The sequence below is a fragment of the Mus pahari genome, chromosome 9 (genome assembly GCF_900095145.1).
Source record: "Mus pahari chromosome 9, PAHARI_EIJ_v1.1, whole genome shotgun sequence".
NCBI classification, from domain to species: Eukaryota; Metazoa; Chordata; class Mammalia; order Rodentia; family Muridae; genus Mus; species Mus pahari.
Window position 1 is genome coordinate 41,624,099 of NC_034598.1, and position 23,403 is coordinate 41,647,501.

Below are 23,403 nucleotides of genomic sequence, written 5' to 3' on the forward strand. Positions count from 1 at the left end.
TTTCGAGACAGGGTTTCTCTGTATAGCCCTGGCTGTCCTGTCCTGGAACTCACTTTGTAGACCAGGCTGGCCTCGAACTCAGAAATCCGCCTGTCTCTGCCTCCCGAGTGCTGGGATTAAAGGCGTGCGCCACCACGCCCGGCCTGTAGTGCATTTTCTTAGTTATTGAAGTGGGGGGAGTCCAGCCCATGGTGGGCGGTACCACCAAGCCGCTGGCGGTCCTAAGCAGCAGGCTGAGCCTCACTCCAGCGCTCCCACTCCCACAGCTCAGGCTGCCAGGTTCCAGTCCTGTTTGAGTGCCTGCCCTGATTTCCCTCAGCAATGGAGTGTGACCTGAGCTGAAATTAACCTTGCCTAGCCAAGCTGTTTATGATCATGGTGTTTTATCTTAGCAATAGGAACCCTGAGTAAGACTAAGAATATTATCGAGCCTTTTTTAAAAAAAAAAAAAATGAAATTTTGACACATTCGACTATGTGGATCAACTGTAAGTGAAAACAGTCTCAAAAAAAAAATTGCTTGTATGAAATACCTAGAATAGTCAAATTCACAGATATAAAGTAGAACAGTGACTTTTAGAAGATGAAATAAAACTATTGTTTAACTGGTTCAGAGTTTCAGTGTCTTACAATTAAGGAGCTTCTAGAGATACATGGCTGCGCAACAATGTGAATGCAATGAATATCACAGAACTGCACATTCAAGTGTATGTTCAAGAAGCTGGAGAGATGGCTCAGCAGTGAAGAGTGCTCACAATCTGAGTTCAAGTTCCAGTACCCACAAGCAGCAGCTCACAACTGCCTGTAACTCCTGCTCCAGGGCATCTGGCACCTCTGGCTTCTGCAGGCACCTACACTCATTTTCATATACCCATACACACCACATACACACTACTAAAAATAAGAGGCTGGAGAAATGGCTTAGTGGCTGGGAGTGATTAGTGTTCACTGAGTTTCACTCCTAGCAGCCACCTGGTGGCTCACCACCACCTATAACTCTAGTTCCAGGGGATCTGAACACACACAGTGAACATACATAACTTCAGGCATCACGTGTGTGTGTGTGTGTGTGTGTGTGTGTGTGAGAGAGAGAGAGAGAGAGAGAGAGAGAGAGAGAGAGAGAGATTTAAATAATGAAAATTTAAAATAAAATAAATCTCTATATATGCTATAAATGGTAGGTTTTATGTTATACATGCTTGACAACAATAGGAAACATGTATTTGGACTAGAGACATTGTCTGGCAACTAAGAGTACTTGCTGTTCATAGAGGACCAAAGTTCAGACTCCAGCACTTGTGTAAAAACTCTGATGTGCTATAAACACCTACAACTCTATACCTCAGCATTCCAATTCCCAATTCTGGCTTCGATGCATGTACAGGTGCACTCACCCACATATACATGTGCACACACACTCATAAAGACACACATAAATAAGGCATACAGAAAGACACATCTAAATAAGGAAAAAAATTTTCTTAAACAACTCTATGCACTACCATTAAAAGCAAAAACTGCTCATTAGAAACTATTAACAAGTAACATAGCTCTAGGTTTTTTAATCTAAAACTGAAACATTTCAAGATCATAGGTAAGTTTTAAAACACTAACAGAAGAAGCCAAAAAAATATTCAAACCAAAGCATGTGAAGTCAAAATCATGAAAATACATGACACGACATCTAATACACATTTAACTGAAGTCCCGGAAGGAAAGGAGAGCGAAGATACTGAAATAACAGCTAATGATCATGGCAGCAAAATTTCCAGATTGATGAGAGATGCCATGCCTTGCATATGAGAATATCACATCTCAGACAGATGTGTGTTGAACTAAGTGAAATTACAGAAATGTGAGCATAGTGAGAAAACCCTTTAGCAGCAATAGAAGACACACGGGTTACAAGCAGTAAAGTTACACTGGCTACTGATTGCTGACTAGGAACAAAAACATCAGACACTTTGGATAGGCATGCATGTCCAATGTGCTGGGGAAAACAATGGCCATGTGAAATTCAATGGGGGGCGGGGGCGGGAATAAGATTGTGAGAGGGAGATATTAGTCAAAACAGCAAAGACACATATCCAAAATTCTTCTTGCAGGAAAACAGTAGAAATTGACCAAAAAAAAAAAAAAAAAAAAAAAGAAGCAACCAACATTACAGGAGTCTAAAAATTTGACTAAAAGCTTATAAACTGGGAAGTATTTGTTAAAGAAATATAGCTGAGTGCCGACAAATACCTACAGTGTTTTAACATGCCCCTTTCCTATTATCTCTACCCCCATATCACAGCTGTCTCAAAAAACCAACAGCGTCAAACAGAGAGACTCACTGCAAAGACTTATTCCCAGAACACCAGGCACTCACGCGGCTAGTAGAATGTGCTTACAAGGCTAGCTTCATGTGGCCTAACTCAGAACTCAGCCCGTGCACAAAGTACTTTCTTCACAAGTTTGTATCAAAGCTACTGGACCCCACTGCTTCATTTTTGTGACTACCTAAGACACAGGACATCAGATTGAGCAAACAATAACCTAAAAATAACCCCCAATACTTACAAGGAAAGGACTGGAATGAGATTTGAAAATCCCTGGTGTATTCATTGAAAGCTAAAAGGTCAAATCCATCAGAGATCAAGGTTATACAAATACCCAGAAAAAAGCCGAGACTCCTGGTCGGTCCTAAGCTCTCACACAGACTTGGAAAAGATATACAAATAGGAAGTGAGGGCCACAGCAAAGTTAGGACCTGGCAGGTTGAAGTTAGCCTCAGTACATGCTTCAACACAGACATGTGTCCAAAACTACAGACTTTGCAGCTGCAAAGCCATTAGACAAACTGAAACCTCTACAATTAAGTAAACAACACATTTGGAAAGGAAAAAGAAGCAAAGTTTCAGAGTTGCTACATTGTATCACTTAAAACAAAGATCTATACAGAGAAACCCTGTCTCAAAAAAAAAAAAAAGAGAGAGAGAGAGATTTCAGCCAACCATGATGGCACACTGCCTACAATCCCATTTGAGAGATGGAAGCAAGGGGATTAGAAATTCAAGATCATTCTGAGGCCGGCCTAGACCATGAAATCCTGTGGAAAGAAGGAAAGAAGGAAGGGAGGGAGGGAGGGAGGGAGGGAGGGAGGGAGGAGTTTTAACAAATTATGACACAAAGAAAGAAGAAAACAGCTCATGTACAATGGGGGAAGCAATCAAAAGAATTGCTTCTAAGGGAGAATCAATATTGGAATTTTAAGACAAAAAAGTCTTAAATACATTATTTTAAATATATTTAAATAACAAAATAAACCATATTAAGGACAGGAATTCATTAGAAACCAAAAAGTTATTGTAGCTGATTCATTCCTGCATGTAATGTTGTCAAGATGGCAATATTCCATGTTTGAGTCTTTCTTTTCCTTTCTTCTTTTTTTTTTTTCCTGAAGTTGAATAGCTTATGGAGAGGTGTTTTGTTTTGTTTTGTTTTGTTTTGTTTTGTTTTGTTTTGGGGGGGTTTTTTTGAGACAGGGTTTCTCTGTGTAGCCCTGGCTGTCCTGGAACTCACTCTGTAGACCAGGATGGCCTCAAACTCAGAAATCCGCCTGCCTCTGCCTCCCAAATGCTGGGATTAAAGGCATGTGCCACCACGCCCGGCAAGAGATTTTTTGACTTGTGAATCTGGGGTGCTGGTATCCTGGCTACAACCCCGTGGCACAGCTACACCATAGCTCCATGCTTCTACACTATGGCAAAGAAGCACAGAAGAAGCTGCCTAGTGCAGAGAGGGGACATGTGAGAGAAAGAAGCGAGAGAGATGCAGAAGTGTCAGCCTCTCTCTCCCACAGTGACGTGCCTTTTTTACAGTTCCTCTGAGTGAGACCATGATCCTAGAATAAAGTATCAACCCCACTTAAGGACCTATGTACCTGCTGCTCATCCCTACCTATCCCTCACCGTCCTCTGGGGAATCAACCTTACAGCATATGGAACAGTCTGCAAACTACCTTCAGACTCAGTACAACCTTTACAAAATTCCTGTCATGGCCTCCCTACAACTCCCCATTTTTTAGAATTTCATAAACTAATCCTAAAAGTCATGGGAGATATAAAGGAAAGAGAAGCCAAAGTAATACTGTACTGTGGGTGTGGCTTTTGGTTTTTTTGGATTTTGATTTTTTTTTTTTTTTTTGATTCTTTGTAATGAAGGTCTCATGTAGCCCAGGCCCCTGGCTTCTGACTTGCTATGCAGCCTAGGATGACCTTGAACTCCTGACCCTCTTGCCTCTACTTCCCAAGTAAAGGGATTATAAGTGCACACGACCATCTTGCCTTACATATAAGGACTAAACCTAATGCTTTTTGCACTGCAGGCAAGCACTCTACCATCCGCACAGTATCTCCACACCCCCAAACAATCTTAAGAACAAAGTCAGAAAGTTCACATGTTCCAGTCTTAAAACTTACTAAAAACTGCAGCAATCAAGGTTGTGTGAGCCAGGCTCAGAAGTACAGACTTTGAACCTCAGCTACTTGTTGAGAAGCTGAAGCAGGAGGTCTGTTCAAGTTCAAGACCTGCTCAAGCGACAGAGTGAGCTCTAGGCCAACCTGGGCAACGTAGTGAACAAACCTGTCTCAAAATAAAACTCAAGAGTAAGGGATGTAGCTCAATGGCAGAACACTTGCTTATTGATTCGCATGCTCAAGGCCCTAGATTTAATCCCTACACTAAATAAATACATACATACATACATACATACACATACATACACATACATACATACAGTCCTGCCCTTTAAGTAATCTTATAGAATACTGCCTGTGTTTTCTGCTGGCAACTTTAGCATTTCAGGTTTTAAACCAGGGTGTCAGATACACTTGTAAGCAGTCATAAAAATAAGATAGATGAGTGTATAGATCAGTGGAATAGAATTAAAAGCCAGAAATGTTTGAGTCAACTGACTCTTTTTTTTTTTAACAAAAGTGCTAAGATTATTCAAAGGGGAATAGTCTTTTCAATAACTAGTATTATACATTATATTCAATTAGATAGTCACCTATAGGAACATTGAACTTAAACTCTTCTCCATATTGTAAAAATGTAACTGAAAATAGGTAGGCATATAGTGCATTCATGTAGCCCAATTTCTCCAGAGGCTGAGACAGAAGTAGCATGAGATTAACCTGGGCACATAATGAAGACTTTAGCGTGGGTGAGGGACTGGGAAAAGTCTTAATTATAAATCATTAATGCCTGGAATTAAACATTGTTGTCTTCTGGGTTCGCTGGTCGATTGTTTAACGTCATTATGACCTGGGATTAAATTATACTGTATTTTTATTTGTTTTCTCATAATTCTAGAAAGTAAACCCAATGGTCCTGTAGAATGTGAAGAAAGCATTCCACTACTGAGCTAACTCTCAACCCGACATAGGTGTCCTGAGCTGCAAAGCACATGGAACAAAGAAACAAATAAGTAAACTGAACTTCACCAAGATGAAACCATTTTTTGTGGCCCAAAAGACCATTCACCCAGTTGGAAGGAAAGTGTGGATGTGAAAACTGAATATCCACAATGATGTTCTGAATGAAATCAGACCCATAGCTTTCACCCTGCACAAAAAAAAAAAAAAAAAAAAAAAAGACCCAAGTACATCAAAGACCTCAATTTGAAACCCGGAATGCTAAAACTGCTACAAGAAAATAAAAACCATATCCTACACAATACAGGTATAAGAGAGGATGTCCCAAGTGTAACTCTATCTGCCCAGAAATTAAGGCCAACAGTTGACAAGTGGAACTTCATAAAACTAAAAACTTTCAGGGCTGGAAAAATGGCTTACCAGTTAAGACAAGGTGGAGGATTAGAAAAGTGCAATCAGAATATATTGTATAAAAATTTTTTTTCAAATAAAATAAAATGGGCGAGGGATCTGAACAGAGTGTTCTCAATAGAAGAAATAAAAAATGCCTATGAAATACCTCAAAAAGTGTTCGTCATCCCTAGCAATCAGGAGAATGCAAATTAAAACAACTTGAAGATTTTATCTCAGCCCAGTCATACGGCTAAGATCAACAAAACAACTGACAAATGCTGGTAAGGATGTGGGGAGAAGCGAGTCCCCATTCACTGTTGGTGGAACTGCAAACTGGTGTAGCTACTGTGGGGATCGGTACGTGGACTCCTCAGAAAATAAGTCTACTATATGACCAGCAACAGCATCCCTTGGTGGACATGCCCACTGGACAGCACAGCCTGTCCCACTGATACTTATTCAGCAACATTCATTGCTGCCCTAGTCATGACACTGACAGAAACATGTTATAGACAATGGAATTCTAGTTCGCTGTAAAGGAAAATAAAACCATGACATTTGCCAGTAGATTGGTGAAACTTGAAGAGTATATTGAATGAAGTATCCAGACCCAGAGAGACAAACACTCCATGTTCTCCCTCACCTTCAGCTCCTAGCTCCATGTCTTCAAATATAAATGGAGTTCTCATCCCTTGTTAAAGAAGCTTCTCTTTACAGCCGACAGAGACCATTACAGAAAATCACAATGGGACACAAGGCAATGCAAAGACCATCCGATTGTGGGGAGTCGAGCCTCAACGGTTACATCTGCAACATAAGCCCTGTACCCAAGTTCAGGGGACACTGCAAATAGGGGGGGGTGAAAAGATTATAGGAGCCAGAGGACCAGGAAGTCTGCTGTGAGACTGTGTCTCCTAGAAAAGGCTACCTAAACAAACCAAAACAATGCCAACATCATAGATGCACTGACTCAGAAGCGGGTGGGGGATCTTGTGGAGTCCCACCCCAGGACAAAGAACCACAGGCATTAATGATTGCTCTGAGAGGGAGAGTTGGTTATCCAATACAAAATGGTTCGAGAAGTCATATACATGCAAAGAAATAGGCTCAGCAGGTTGCATTTATATATTTGTACACATGTGTACACACACACACATCTACACACACACACACACACACACACACATACATATGTAACCATAATTTTAAAAAAAAGAAGAAGAAGAAGAAGCTTCTAATATAAGAGCCAGACAAGGAGGAATATATGAAGGGATGGTGGGAGAAAGGTGAAAGGGGAAAATGATGTAAATATACTTAAGATTTAAATATATTAAATAATAAAAAGAAAGATATTTGTAGCACATACATCTGTTAAGGGACCAGTAGACAGAACCCCTGTAATACAACAGTAAGAAGACAAATATTCCAATTTTAAAATGGATAAAGCATTGGACAGCCAGTTCTCCAGAGAAAATGTACTAACAGTTGATAAGTACATGGATGGGTAATTCACTACCATTAGTCATTAAGAAAACGCTAATTAATGCCATAAGTGAGATACCACTTCCTACCTCTTAGATAGCTATGATTTAAAAAAAAAAAAAAAAAAACAACCTGGAAAATAAAAAAAATTTTTCAATGGATATGGAAAGATTGTAACCTCATACAATTCTGATGGCAATGTAAAACGGCATGACTTTTTTTAAAACACTTTAGCAGCTGAACAAAGAGCTGACCCAGCAACTCTACTCCTAGGTGTGAACCCAGAAAAACTAAAAAAATAAAATAAAATAAAGTCAAATTCCAAATGTCCACCTAAAACCCCTCAACTATATAAGACAGTACTATTCAACCATAAAGAAAGAAATAAAACACTATAGCACACTGCAACATAGAAGACACTTGAAATTACTATACTAAATAAAAGAAAGCAGGCAAAAGAGGCCATGTGGTTATAGATTCCACTCAGGAGAAATGTCTAAAAACAGACACGAAATAAATTAAAAGTTGCTGATGACAAGAGGAAAAAAGAACAAGGAGTTACAATATATTAACATACATATTAACAAACATAGCAACTAGCAATGGACCTGCACTTGCTTGATTTTTTTCATTTTTTGGTTTTTTTGTTTGTTTGTTTGTTTGTTGTTGCTGCTTCTACTGGTAGTTGGATACACATCAAAATTACAGAACTGTGAATTTTAAAAGGATGAATTCTGTCTGTTATATCTTAAACATTTTATGAATTGATAAAAGTGGAAAAACAAAGTACCTAACACGAGCCGATCTGAACTAAGAAGTCCATTTTAGCATGGGAGGAATAATCTCAGACAGAAAGTCAGAAAAGTCAACAGAACAATGAAGAGCAGAAAAAAACTGAGAATGAATGAAAGGCTTAGAGAGGTAAAGGAAGCTGTGATGGTTTGTACATGCTAGGCCCAGGGAGTGGCACTATTAGGAGGTGTGGCCTTGTTGGAGTAGGTGTGGCCTTGTTGGAGTAGGTGTGTCACTGTGGGCATGAGCTTTAAGACCCTCATCCTAGCTGCCTGGAAGTCAGTATTTTGCTAGCAGCCTTCAGATGAAGATGTAGAACTCTCAGCTCCTCCTGCACCATGCCTGCCTGAATGCTGCCATGCTCCTGCTTTGATGATAATGGACTGAATCTCTGAACCTGTAAGCCAGCCCCGATGGTGTCCTTTATAAGAGTTGTTTTGGTCATAGTGTCTGTTCACAGCAGTAAAACCCTAACTAAGACAGTTGTATTACATAATCTGGATGGTCTATAATTTACTATCTAATCATGACAACTACAAAAAAGAAAGAAAAATAGAACATAGCTTCCAAAATGGGAAAGGTCGCAAAGCTGATTTTTTTTTTTTTTTCAAAATCACAAAATTAATTCTAAATGGGAGAAAAATGTAAGGCGGGATAAAATACACAGGACTGTGAATTTAAATTAAAATTATTGGTAGTAGGGCTTGTGAGATGGCTCAGGGGTAAGGGCACTGACTGCTCTTCCAAAGGTCCGGAGTTCAAATCCCAGCAACCACAAGGTGGCTCACAACCACCCATAATGAGATCTGATGCCCTCTTCTGGTATGTCTAAAGACAGCTACAGTGTACTTATGTATAATAATAAATAAATCTTTTTAAAAAAATTATCAGTAGTAAATAATGTAAATAAACTGAATATTTCAAGAAAAAGACAAAAATTGTCAAAATGAGGTGGGGGGGGGGAGAACCTAACAAAGCACCTTGCTTCCAGAGCATAAAAAATTATATTTTGTAGCTATGAGGCTGAAACAATCAGGTCTAGCTATAGGAACATAATGCATCTCCACCATGAGGGCAAAAGCCCAGGACTGGAGCTAGAGAAGATATTTAAACCACTCAGCTCAGCAAGAAGATGAAGCTAAGTGTGCTGACACTCTCAGCACTGGGGAGATGGAGCAGAAGGATCTGGATGAGTTACGGCCAGCCTGGACTTCATAACACTCTATCTCAAAAAATGAAAGGACAGAACAATCTTAAATTTGCATGTTCCTAATAACACGGCCCTCAAATATATATGAGTAACAACGGACAGAGCTACATGGAGAAATAAGGCAATCCATAATGAAAATGAAATCATGTTGGGAACAGATACAACAAGCAGACTTAAACTAATAAGAAAACAGCTATGATTAATATGTTTATAACTTAGCTGAAGAGAATGTATGGAGCTTTGAAGTTAATCTTTTCATATACACAGGAATACCTTTCAAAATGCATAGCAGCAGATTTCAAAGGATTAAACTCATAGAAAGTAAAATCTCTGAACAATGTTAACTACACTGAAGAACCAAATAAGAAAATGAACATGTGTCTGGAATGTCTCAGTAGTTTTCTGAATTACCTGTAAGTCAAAGGAAAACTCAGGATGAAAGATTTTAAATATAGTGAATAAATTAAAACAAACCCTGTAAGATACAACAGAAGTATCATCTATTAGGAAATATATCATTTTAAGCACATATATTAGAAAAAAAAGAAAAAAGAAAAACAACAAATTAATTAGGTATCCATCTCAGATTAGAACGGGGAACAGCTATGAGAAAGAAAAACCAGAATCAAGTTTCACTCACAGCTTGGATGCACAAATCTCATAAAGAAAACCCCAGTTATCTGAGTCTAACCAAACTTCCTAAGAACAAGCCGGCATAACACTTACATGTCTGCTGTGGCAAGCTTATTCGGATTTTTTTTTTATTCTGTGTCTAATTTTATTTTAAATATTTTTCTAAATAAACCATACTTTAATATAATGAAAATATTTTTAATAATTAGTTTTCTTCCGACCTCCCTCTTCGGGAGGTCAAGTAGTTAATAAATGGGGAGAAGAACTAGCGTATGTCAGAACAGCCATTTTGTCTGAGTAATACAAGCCCACCACACCTTGTGTGTCTCAGTGTCTCTATTCAAACACCTGAAACCAATCGACAGATAGGAATATAGAAAGATTTACCAAGGCAGGAAGTGAAGAGAATGTGTAAACTTTTTCCCAAATATTAAGGGAGTGCCTCATATAAACATCTATAAATAGAATCTATATTGTACTTTGATGAATAATTTAAAAGCACTTTGCAAACAGGGTTAAGAAAACAGGAACCTGGATGCTCAAAACTCAATGCTTCTGCCCTATCCTAACCTGGGGAGTTATAGAAACAGACATTTAAGTTGTACATTATTTTTTGGAAATGCCATTAAGCCAGACAGTAAGGTATCAAAAGGCTTAAAAAGCATTTACAAGCTTTGACAGAATAGTTCAGCCTTCTGAAAGTTATCCTGTAGAAGTCTTCACCAATACACAATCAAGTCTATTTACCGAAGCTTAACACTACATAAAGTAGAATAAATATTCAGTTATAAGGAAGGACATCCACTGGAATAGGATGCTGCCATCTATAACTGAATTTCCGATTACTCATGACAGGGTGGAAGTTCTCATAATTTAGAAGAAGTAAGTTAGTTTGATTGTTTGGTATGGGAACATGAACATAGAGTCCCCTGAATGCTAAGCATACACTCAACCACTAAGCTGCGATACCGGCCTAAAGGGGAGGAAAGTACTTATGGAATATGTTATGGAATGAATCACAATTTTAAGATATGCCTGGAATATCATACATTATACATATATCACAAGACACACACACACAGAGTAGGTGAAAGGTATTGGATATCTTTTGATAGTTATCTTACTACTTGCTTCAATTTTTCTAAACAAAGCATTTGTATTACTTTATGCGTAGGAAAAAATGCTTTTTAAATTAAATATAAACTACCTCAACTAGATCAACTCTTCAGCAATCCAAACGCATTTCTACTGAGTCTACTAGGAGGTCAGGAGACATTTGCACATTAGTTTTCTATGGCTGCCTATGTTATGATGACAAACTTATAAGCTCATACAATATGGCCTTATCCCATCATTGCAAGTCAGGAATCCCAGTAGGCTTAGCTGACCCTCTGGCTTAGGGTCTCCCAAGGCCAAAATCAAGGCGCTGGTCCCACTGTGCTCTCTCACCTGAGGATGTAACTAGTCTGTGTGTGGGGAAGGGGGCTGTTTCCCTGCATTGTAAGACTTCCGCCTATTCGCTCTGAGTCCATCCTCGGCAGCAGGAGGCTCTCCTGCATCTCTAGCCTTCCTACCTATATTTTAACAAGTCAAAAAAGGATTCTAAACATTAAATCCCCAACAAAATGGGATTTGGCATAATACAACATAATACAACATGGAGTAGCACCTGTCACCTTGGCCATATTCTGCGGTCTAGAAGAAAGTCACAGGTTCCACCTACATTCACCCAAAGAGAACTGTTTTTCCTTTTGGAGATGAGTGTTGTGAATTAACTATATCCGGCGTCTCAGAGAATCCAGGCGATGGAAGGAAGTGTGTGTGCCTGGATCTGAAGCTCTCTGACCAACTGACCACAAAGAACACAACGCTGCTCTGTCCACAGCAAAGGTGGAACAATACTATAAGAACAGGGAAATGTGAGCTCACTAAGGGTCAGGGTGAGCACAGTGAATTGCCACTGGAGTCCAGAGGATGCACCTGCCTCAAAGGAAGGCTAAGCATTAGATATCTGGAAAGAGAAAAAAAAGATACTTTTCTCTACAGAAATGCAGTACTCCCAGGACAAGTTTTAGAAAGAGTGAGAACTGGGTTCCCTAAAGGTCCCAAATATGAAGGTTTAGTCCCCAAGGTAATGGTACTAGGAGGTGCTGTGGTGGTGTGCCCACAAGTGCACTAGGAAACTGGGATCTCTGACTTTCTGCTTGAAGACATGGGCACTGGCTTGATGTGACAAGCGCTAACACCAGGGGCCCAAATATATGTACCACAGGCCCAAACCCAGGAGCCACCAATTCAATTAACCCTCCACAGCAATGAGCTTACTCTCTTTGCTGCACAAGGAGCTTATTATGCTGGGTATATATACTAATGCAAAGCTGACTACAAACGCAAATCCCAGATGGGGCCTAGCTTCCCATCCTAATTGGCCTCTTATAACCAACAAGCCTGAAAAGTCTATAGGTGAGATCTAGAAGACAATACATTAAGGGTTTGGGTGCCCTCTCCAACACCAACATCCATTATTCTTTCAGTACAGTGAATATCACTAATACCTACAAGGTTCAGGTTCCCTACGCTCATGAGACATGAGAGATTCCACTCACTGGCCCCATTTGATGTGAGCAGATATACTAGCAAGCCCTTCTCGTTGACTGTCCATCCAACAGTCTCGAGGTTCTAAAAGGAACGGACACTGAGCATTGGGGCAGTTTTGACACAGGCAGGCAGCTGCATACCTACCCAGCTTAGGCAGGGAGGTTTTGAGTTTCAAGCCCAACCTAGACTACACAGCAAGACTTCCAAAAAAAAAGGTAATTTTGTCAACTTCCAGATGACAAAATATGTTCCCTTCCAAAAGCTGTTCCAGAGTGGTGCAGCAACCCCTGGACATCTAATCTGATAGCAGCAGTACAGAAGCTCGTCACACTGACCAGTGCCCCTTATGAATGTGTATGGCAATCCTAAATGAAATAAGAGTGTAATTCCAATAACAGGGTGTATGTAATGTTGTACATCATGACGAAAAAAAGCATATCCCAGGAAATTAATGATAGCTTAAAATTTACAGATTTAAACTAATCTTTATTTCAGTGGAAATATAAAGAAGAAAAAAAATAAAAATATTCTAGTAAGTATATCTGAAATATTAATAAAAATCAAAACATATTTTTAGTTTCTCTGACACAGGGTCTCACCATGTAGTCCAGTCTGGCCTTGAGCTCAAAATCCTCCTGTCTCAGTCTCCTGAGAGGTAGGATTACAGGCATCTGTCATCATGCCCAACTGACTGTTTAAAAATGCTTTTGTCAAACTATTAGTAGACAAGACAATCCATAACCTAATAAAATGAATCTACTAAAATATAAAAGCGAAGTTCACTATCAAACTTCTAACAGGATTACTCCTAAAGTGAGACGCAATACAAAGTTAATCTTCTCTAGTTTCCAGGAGTTTTGCCTAGTACTCCAGCAAAAGTAAATAAATTACTTAAGGACTATAAACAAAGAAATTAAATTAGCATTGTGTATAAGAAATTAAATTAGCATTGTGTATAAATACACCACACACATACACAGAAGAATACCAGGCATGGTGGGACATGCAGGTAGATTTCTGAGTTCAAGGCTAGCATGGTCTAGAGAAAGTTCCAGGACAGCCAGGGCTACTCAGAGAATCCCTGTTTTATAAAACAAACCAAAAACAAACAAACAAAACAGAAAATTCATCCACACCATGTGTGAAGTTCAGTCTGTTTCAAAAGCAGCATTGCAGACCCCTAGGAAAAGAGTGATAATAAATGGTAATTGCACAATTAGTTAGGCATCTTTAAAACATTCTAAAAGCAACCCTCTACCTCACAATGCATATAAAAATGAATTCCAAGTAAAATATAAAAGCCAAATATTTCACCTTTTTAAAAAGAAAAGTCTGTCTTATAACTTTCAAATTACACAGATTTCTCAAAAAAGGACCAATAGCCACAAATCATAAAGAAAAGATGGACGAATTTGACTACATTAAAATTAAACATCTATTCATCAAAGCGACATTTTTAAACTAATGATAATAATAATTTTAATAATCGTGGGATAAAAGTAGAATCAAAAATCTGTAAAGAACTCCAAAAAAAGGTACAAGGACAAAAACCAGACAATAAATAGATGAATGATATAAGATTACAATTTATAGGGGAAAAAAAATCCAAGTAGAGAAAAAAAAATGGGAAATGGGGTGGTAAAAATCATCAAACTCACTAGTAATCAGGGAAATGCAAATCAAAACTGTGAGATATTTCAGACCTACCTGATTGGCAGCACTATTATCTAAAGATTAAAGAATGCCTGAGGCTGGGAATCAAGCTTTTGGAAAGTAATTGACACCAACAACAGGGGCTGTGGCCCATGGTCTCAGTGGTGTGCACCAGAACGACTGTCTCCCAGGGGCCCAGCACAGAGCAGAGGTGAGCCAATGGAGCATGACGCTCTGCAAAAGCAGAGGCTGAGCCAGCTGCAAGGACTCTGGAGACAGAGAGTGAAATTCAGGTCAGACAACACTGTCTCAGATACCCCCATCCTGTTTGGGAATAAAAGCAGGCATCACAATCCACAATCATGTTGACTTGGGGCAAACTCCCAAACTGCAGGAATCACCTCGTTACCTAAGGCCAATCTCACTACGCGACTTTCTCCTGAAACTTTGCAGCTAAGAACACACAAAACAGTCCCAGGCTGCATCAGTTTCCTAACACTGCTGCCACTGCAGCCAATCTCCACAAGCATGTTACCCTTGGTTACCCTACAGTTCTGGAGGTCAGCAGACAGAGTCGTGTCCCACTAGACTAAAATTTAGGGCTGGGCTTCTTTCTGAGACCCTTTTCTTTCCTTTTTCAGGGGCTGCTACATTCCTTGGCATATCCTATTTTGCCTTCAAAGCTAGCGATGGCATCTAAAGCCCTCACCTCACATCACTCTAACACTGACTCTTGTGTTTCCCTCTTCCACCTTTAAGGATGCTTGTGACAACCCAGGATCACCTTCCTATTTTAAAACCAACTGATGATCAGCCTTTTTCTGTCTGCTACCCAATTCCCCTGCCAAGCAACATAAAACATCACAGGCTTTGGGGATGAGGGCATAGTGTACGGAAGCCATCATTCTCCTTACCACACAGCCCCTCTCCAACTCACCAAACACACACACACACACACACACACACACACACACACACACATACACATACCAGAATCAACTCCTTGGGAATACCCATACACATACCCTCCCACTATCAACGCTGTTTTCCAGTCACACTAACCTCCTCATCTTTTTCTAATCAACTTATTCCATCTGTGCCCAGACATTTACAACTCATGCTTTAAGTCTTAGCCCAAAGGATGCTTCCCTCTCTGAAACCTTTGGGTTTTCCAACCTTATCGCCCCTCAGCACACCCAGCAGGCTGCTCATCCCAACAGCATCACGGTGTAGCCACATGCAGCCACCTGTTTACATGTTCTTCCTCGGTACCAATGGGGGAATCCTTCTATGACAAGAACTGTTTCACTCTCACAACAAGCTCCCAAATCACAACACAGGATTTAGCAAGAATATGAGTCCTTGTTTTAAGTTTCTCAGAGTACTCCTGAAACCTGGATGAAAAGGGAACCCCATAAGAAACACCGTAAGAAACTTCGGACCAGACAACCAGTTCAGGTAATTATTCCAAAGCCCAAAACCATCTTCTCAGCTTGGTGCTGATGATGAGCAACCTTTCTCTATCTGGTACCCAACTGCCTTGCCAAGCACTATAACCCATGACACTTACCACTATGTGAAAAACTGTATACAAGTGACACCTATCATTTCTTACCACTAACCTATGGAACAATTCTAAAAGTAACCAACATTACCCACAAGAGAAATAAAGACTTTATCCGGAATGGTTTACATTCCTCAAAGTTATACACACAACATTAGATGTTGCTCACCATGAAGTGAATGCTTGACAATCACCAAGACTCACGTTCTCAGCCTCTCTCCAGGGAAGGCTGAGAGAGGTGTGAGGGTGTTACAAGTGGCACTGTTTAGGGACACGCTGCCCTGAGAACAGATACCTGTACATATTGCAATCAAGGGCCCGTTTTTGTTTGATGTTAGTTATTAAGAAGACAGACACTTGTTTAATTTCAATGCTCATTACTTGACATCCCTAGCCAAAAACTCCCCATCTAGAGAGAAAAACATATATCTTTTTAAAATGAGAGACACTTGTTTGTTAAATGGCATCTATTATTCAAACCCAGCAAAGCTAGCCTGCCCACTTTTTCTTTAATAATGTAAATTCTGAAATTACTTTAAATATAATTCCAAAATCCATTCTCACCGAACAGAAAGTCTGAAGGAAACCAGGAATGGAGGGGGGCAGGGGGAGGAGAAATCTGTTTCAGTACCATGGACAGCGGGTTCACATTTTTGCCAGAGTCCTCACTATAGAGGCTAAAGGCTACCCCAAAATCTACAGCATTCCAGCAAATACTTAGCAATTTCAATGTGTAAGCAGGTGTTTTTATTATATTCCAAAGCACTCGTCTCCTTCACCAAGGATATATACAACATACATCTACCAACTTCTTTCAGACATCTCATTTACAATAAAGCTCTGAGGTTTCTGTGCACACGGAAATGACTTTGCCCCGGACACACTGGTATAGATCCAGACCTCACAGAAATGGATACAAAATCCAACCTCTATTGTCTGAACCGCTCCAAGGACCTGATGGAACTTTTACAATTTACACACATGGTATGCTCTCTGGTTTCCATCGAGGTGGAAAGGACAGCCTCTTTAAAACAGCTAACAAGGCCTGGTTCAGTGGTACATGCCTACAGTCTCATCATTTGGAAGGCTGAGATAGGAAGATCTCAAGTTTCAGGCATGTCTAACCTGTGTCCCAGTGACCACATGAAGCCAAGAATAGCCATAAACATGGCTCAACAAACTTTAAAATCACAAACTTTAGAATGTTATAAGATTTTTTTTAGGATTATTTTGTAATTCAATCGTGAAATTATTGAGCGTGAAAAACTTTATAGATGATAATGCTGTCTCACAGTGACGTGCTTGGAACTTGGGCTACAGAACAATTCTTGACTCAAAAATGACAAGATATAACCATACCGTGTGTGTTGTACCTTGTGTGCTTTTTTTTTTCTTTATAAAAAGCTGGAAAACTCATCATAAATCTATGAGAATTTTCTTCTACCTACAAAAGAACATTACTGGGGCAACACCAGCTCTGAATTCCAGATCAGTGTCTGACCTTTTCCATTCTAAAGACCCTGTTTCTAACAAACTTATCTGACTACTGAGTGAGTCTGTCTTCGCGCATGTGCGCACAGACAAGGCAAAGTGCTCCTGCGAGGAGAGAGATGGTGGCCAGAGGACAACTTTCAGGAATCAAGTCAGTCTTTCCACCAAGGGTTCCAGGGACTAAACTCAGATCATCAGGCATACAAGGCAAGTGCTTTTATACGCCACGCCGTCTCACCAACCTGGAAACTTCTTTTCCCAAGCTTTATAATACTAAGCTCTGACTGTGTGCATGAAGTTATATAAATTCCAAAGTGTGTGCCTGAACATTCATCGTGTTAATATTGGTACCTACACACAAGCAGGAGAAGCCATGGAGAGAAGGGAAGGCCTCAGCTGAACTTGTAGCTAGAAGATGGAGCTTGCTGAAGGACCTCAAGTCTCAAGACCACATGTGGAGATCCTCCAGCCATCTCCGGAGAATACTGATCTATACACACTCCTTTCTGGAGCAAAATGGTCATATCAGATGTTAAATAATGACCTGTCTTTGTTGTGGGGACTGGGGGTCAGTTCTCTGTAAGACACAGCCTGCAGTTCTTCTGGAACTGAAATCACAGTTAAGTCCAAAGAAGAGAAATGGGACACAAGTTTGCATCAGAACACAAACCAAATTTCAGGAAGGCTGTGTCAGAGAAATGGGTTGAGAGGGAGAGTCTGTATGCTAGCTCTGCAGTCTGGCCTCAAAGGGTCTTTCTCCAAGGCTCTGGCACCCAGGATTCCTTTTGGTTGGGCACTAAAAACCCTTCTCGACCTACAGTGCCATCCGTTCACATGCAAAGCTAATGAGATTTAAAAGTCCATAGTGCTACAAAGAAAAGTAAAAAGAAAATAGCCAATCCTGGGGCCCACCTTCCATTAACTTAAAATTCTCCTATACTAACAACATAGTGCAGAATAAGAAGCCAGACAACTTCACACTTCCACTAAACAAAACACTTCGGGAAAACAATAAGAAATAGTTCTGGAACACACCTCTTTCCCAAAACAGAAAATACAGCCATCAAAAAAGAGAGAGAGAGCCGGTGCCTGTCTAGTCTACCTGTTTAAGCTCTAATGGATGGTGCGGGAAAACCTGAGGAGAACCGAGAGCAAAGAAGAAAACCGGAGACTGCGGTGGAGGGGAGAGAAGAGGCCGCACCCTGCCCTCGCCCCACATCCATCCTCTGGGCTTCCTTTTTTTTTTCCTCCCCAGCTCGTCTCAATCACAAGACATCCGTCTACGCCTCACAAGTCCCAGTGAGACCACAGCTATTGTGTGTTGACCCAAAAGCCTGCAGCGTAATGTGTCCACTAACAACTTCTGGATTTGGGGAGGGAGTAAAGAGGCCTGGGTTTTCCTGAGTGGCTCTCCCCCGACCCCCGACGTAGGCCAGGGCCAGTTACCATCAGACTTTCACAAGGACCCTAGGCCGTGCCTGAATCCAGGAACCACGGGAAAGACCACGCAGAGCCGGAGACTGAGCCCCTCGCTGGAAACTTCTGTCTAGGACCCTGCTCTGGCACCAGCTCCAAGCCAAGGGCTACCAAGAACCACTCTATTCGGGGAGCCCAACCCTCGGCCCCACACTTTCCCTCTCTCTCAGTAAGTGATTCCTGCCTCAGCCTAGGACCCCAGTCTCAGCCTGGGAAGCTGCTTTCCTTGACCCTTTGCTCAGCATGGTACACATGCCTCTGGGATCCCCACCTTCAGTCCTCCGACCATTGCTTTGGCCTGGGACACCCCCACCCTGCTTTAAGCCTGAGACTCTGCACTAAGCCCTGGAACCTCAGCCTTGAGCCCTCAGAGCTCTGTACTCAGTCCTGGGATCCCCGCCCTCAGCCTAGGACCTTGGTTTCGGCCTGGGACCCCCACCTTCAGCCCGGGACCCCCGCCCTCAGCCTGGTACCCCCATCTTCTCTCCCAGGACCTCCGCCCTCAGCCTGGGACCCTCACCTCAGCCTGGAATCCTCGCCTCAGCCTGGGACCCTCGCCTCAGCCTAGGGTCCCGGCCCTAGTACTGAGATCGCCAACCTCAACCCTTCCCCCAGGATCCCCAACACCCCAGCTCGAATGAAGTTTTCTGACTGCGAACTGTCCGGTCCTCTGGCCTTTGGCGGGGTCTCGGCCGGCCTGGGACGCGGCATGCGAGCTACCTCCGCGCTGGACTCCCCCACACACTTCAACCCGCCGCCACTCACTCACCTGCCCCGCCGCGGACAGGGAGGCCGCGGACCAGGTAGAGCCTATGCTGCCGATCGGGTGGGGCAGAGGAGGCGTACACGGCGCGACGCGAAGCCCGAGGCGACCCAGCGGCGGCCGCGGCGTCTCCTTGCTCAGGCGACGGTAAGCAGCGCCTCGAGCTCTGGCCGGAGCACTGCGCGCGGCGAGGACCCGCCCCCTCCGCTCAGCCAGCCACTCCCGCGCAGCCCGCCGCCTCTGGCCCCGCCCCCGCTCAAGGGCTGGGCCTGAGAAAGCGGGCGCCGGGAGCCAATGGAGCTGCGAAACGGTGACCATCACAGCCAATCAGAGCGCGGAAAGCTCTCCGGCTAGAAGCCGTTTAGCGTCGAAGGGCGGTTAGGGTTGGGCGGGGCCCCACGCTGGGGCTGGGAGGAGGCGGGGCTTTTGGGAAGGTTAGTCAACTGGCGGGGGCGGGGACAGCACGGGCGGGGCCTGGGCAGGAGCAGAACCGGGCGGGGCCTGGGACGGTCCTGGGGCGGGGCCTCCAGAAGGCTAGAGGGAAGGGAGTGGATGCTTGGTTGTGAGATGGCTGCGGGGCCTGCATCTCAGTATGATCATCTGCAAGTGTTTGGCACACGCGGTTAGCGGGAGACTGCAGACACCCAGTCTCGCGCGCGCTGATATTCTAGGGCGGTCAGTTGGACCCACAGCCCTTCGCGGGGTGCCCCTCTCTGCTTGGGAGCCTTTGCTAGCCAACACAGCCCAGACTGCAAAACTTGTGTCTAGGTTCTGGGCCTGCACACCTGTCCACAAGTGATTCAAAGCCGATGGAAAAACTGGCTGTGGTAGTGGCTGTTGGAAAACATATCATGTTGTTGTTATTGTTGTTGTTATCTTTTGTGCACCTTTCCTCAGAGGTGTCCTGCTCTATTTTGTGTCAATTAACTATCGTTTTCATCGGACTAAACTTCCTTCATCTGATTGTTCTCTGTTACCTTAGGCTTATTCCTTTCTGCACAACACGAAGGTAAAGGAACCAGGCCACATTGTAATCCCAGCACTGGTAGAAGCTGTGAGTGCTGGGAACCCTGCCTTCCATCAGTACCTAGATACCCACGAACCCAGGGTCATCCTTCCTGGCTTCCTGCAGCGACCTGAACCAGCCAGAGAAGGCCTCTTTGGACTTGGGAATCGATCTTTGCCCTTCACAGGTGGAGAGAGTGATCCACGTGTTCACCTCCAGACTTTCGAGAAGCATCTCTGGGAAACAGGGTTGCTTCTTTGTTGTCATATGAACAGATGGGTGAGCAGAGAAGTGGGTTGAGGGTGACATTCTAGCTGAGATGACAAAACTCATCCAGCCCTGAGCCTCAAACCCACCAATGACTCACTTCGGTGCCGATGATATATGCAAAGGGGTGTATACATAGCTCTGTCCCCTCAGCCCAATCATGATATCTATGGTATAGTCAAGAAGACTCTGTAGTTCTGAAGCCTCATCATGGTAACCAAGTAGCTCTTGGGAATGCCCAGAGTCCTGTGGGTATGATGTCCTGGAATCCACTCTAAGGGCAAAAGTCCTGGTCCCCCATATCAGACATATACAGTAGTCATTTGGGATAGATGACTCTGAAAGTAGTGTGCTCTTATTTGTCTTCAAACATAGCCTGTGTGATTCAATGACAACCTCTGAAAAGGAAGGGCCTGGGTCTGGGCAAGCAGGAGCTGTCAAAAGCCTTACCCAGAAACTAAGTCCAGCTGCAGCAAACCACGAGTCTTTACCTGGAGAATCGAGAGAGCATATGGGCAGCCTTATTGCACATTACTACACCTTAGCCCTATGCTATGGTAGAGAGGAGGACAGACATTTGGAGGAGGGTACGTCAGGTAGCATGCTAGGAGTCCCTGAGACAAGGATTTCCCCTGGGATTGACATTGAATCCAGCAGCAGTACCCAGACCTAAACCAGGACTTGAACTAAGATGCCAAGTGTCCTCAGGACCAGCTCAGGCCATCGGCCTCCTGGGCTCTGCACAGTGATTCTGGAGGCTGGAGCTGCATCAGGCTCTGTGGAAGCACACACACACACACCCCCCTTCTCCAGATTACAGGTTGCCAGCCTCCTACTCTACTCTCCAGGAGCCGTGGGGTTGAGGGGGGAGGGCTCAGCTGCCTACATCTCCTCCTGGAAGACACACTTAGTCATTAGGAGAGTAATGATAGTGTTTTCAAGGCAGTATGTTGGACCCTAACAACTTTCAATTATTTCCAGTTCCTGCCAACCCTGGGAAGAGAAAAAGCGGTTCATCTCGGAGCCCCACCCTTGACATGAGAGACAATCGAGTAGGCTCTTCCTTCCGTATCCCAGCAGATCTTTGAGAGCTAGGGCAGGCAGCCCCGCCCCTTGGCTGTGTGGCAGCTGCTTGACCCATTACCCTCCCTCCACACGTCCCGCATCCCCTCCGAACGCAGGCTTCCTGCCTTCCATTAGCACTACCAGTAGCTGTCAGCATGGTCCTTCCCAGGAGAAGTGCACCCAGGGGCTTGCATTTATAAATAACTCCATGGTGTCTTGTTGGGGTGTGGAGAGTGGGGAGCAAAGGAACCTTGTAATTATCATCTGCTTACTGTGATGTCAGACCAAGCCCTAGGAAGTCTCTGAGCACTTGGTCCTCCAGATTGCCGCACATGTCCCTGCCACCAGAGAGCTGGGGGACCACAGTTTCCAAAGGCTGGGACATCTGGAGGGGTGGGTGTAGAGGCCCCCTTTAGCTCCACATTAAATGGCGCAAAGTGCCGGTAAAATAGTTACACACAGAAAGCAGTCACGATGGTAATTAATGTCAATTCCTCTGAGACAAGCAGGCCTCCTCCCTGCCCCCCTCCACCCTGGTGGAACACAGCCCAAGCCCACACCAGCTCAACAGCTGCAGCCCCTCCTGTTCCGGCTGTCAGAACTACGGGTGGGCAGAGAGCAGAGGGACAAAGTGTGGGGCAGGACCTGGAGTGGCCTCTGCTGACCTTCAGCTGGACTCCACTTCCTTGCCGAGCCTTCCTGCAGCAAAGGACCCACCGGACCATCAGAACCAGCCTCTGCACTAGGCCAGGAACAGGAGCAGACATCTCACCTAGTGGAAAACCAGAGAAGCTGTGCAGCTAAGCCCCTCTGGCTGAGGGACGCATCTCTAGCTGTTTCTACTACTAACTCCTTCCCTTCACCAAGACAGCTGCTGTGCTCTCTCAAAAAAAAACCTGCCTGAGCTAAGCAGGCTGCTCTTAGAGAATTCTGGGACCTGGAGGGGGTATAGGGAAAATGAAAAGACAAGAAGCCAGTGCTGTATTGGATAGCCTGTTAGAGAACCACAATCACCAGCAGCATCATAATCATAAGCATCACCACCATCACCATCGTCAAGACTGAGTCCTAGCCCTGCCTCGTCTAACTTAACCTGGTTAATCCTGAATCTGATTGTTACTGAGAGGGCCAATCTGGGGGCTCTCTCATCTTGCCTCACTGCCCCGTGTGAGAGGCAACAGCCACATGCGAAAGCCACATGCTGCCCTCACTTGACAGGATCCCGTCCTTGTGACCTGGGATGGAGTGCTACAGAGGCTGCCCACACACACACACTCAGGGGCCCCCAGCTAGTTATATGGTCAAGTTGTGGATAGCAACATGAATTGAAGCCACATTCACCCAGAGACCTCCAGGGAAAAGGCAGAGAGAGCCTCCAGTTCTCACAGACACAATCTTCTCTCACAGCTCGTGTCGTAGCTTGTGTCTCCCTCCTTCCAGAGCATGGTTCTGTGAAAGTTCCTGGTTGCTGCATCCTGAGATGGCTCTGGTCACCTTTTACCTTCCCATATTCCTCCGGTCCCAGTCCTAGAGGAATCTGCAGTGAGCAAAGGACTAGGGGCCAGCACTGCACTACTGCCTGCAAGTGGCT

The 23,403-nt window shown here is 43.4% G+C and overlaps 1 protein-coding gene across 11 annotated transcripts in view; it reads right to left on the reverse strand.

The window, feature by feature from the left end:
• Pcbp3 (poly(rC) binding protein 3) overlaps positions 1-23,403 on the reverse strand; it is a 268,573-nt gene that overhangs the window by 178,942 nt on the left and 66,228 nt on the right. For 7 of the 11 annotated variants that reach the window (XM_029542530.1, XM_029542529.1, XM_021204315.2 and 4 more), the window contains exon 1: positions 19,481-19,639. The exons of 2 other annotated variants lie outside the window; for them this stretch is intronic. The gene's annotated coding sequence lies outside the window, so the exon portion shown is untranslated. Of the gene's footprint in view, positions 1-19,480; positions 19,681-23,403 lie in introns of those variants that run through there. 2 more of the 11 variants (XM_021204317.1, XM_021204316.1) reach the window with 1 other exon arrangement.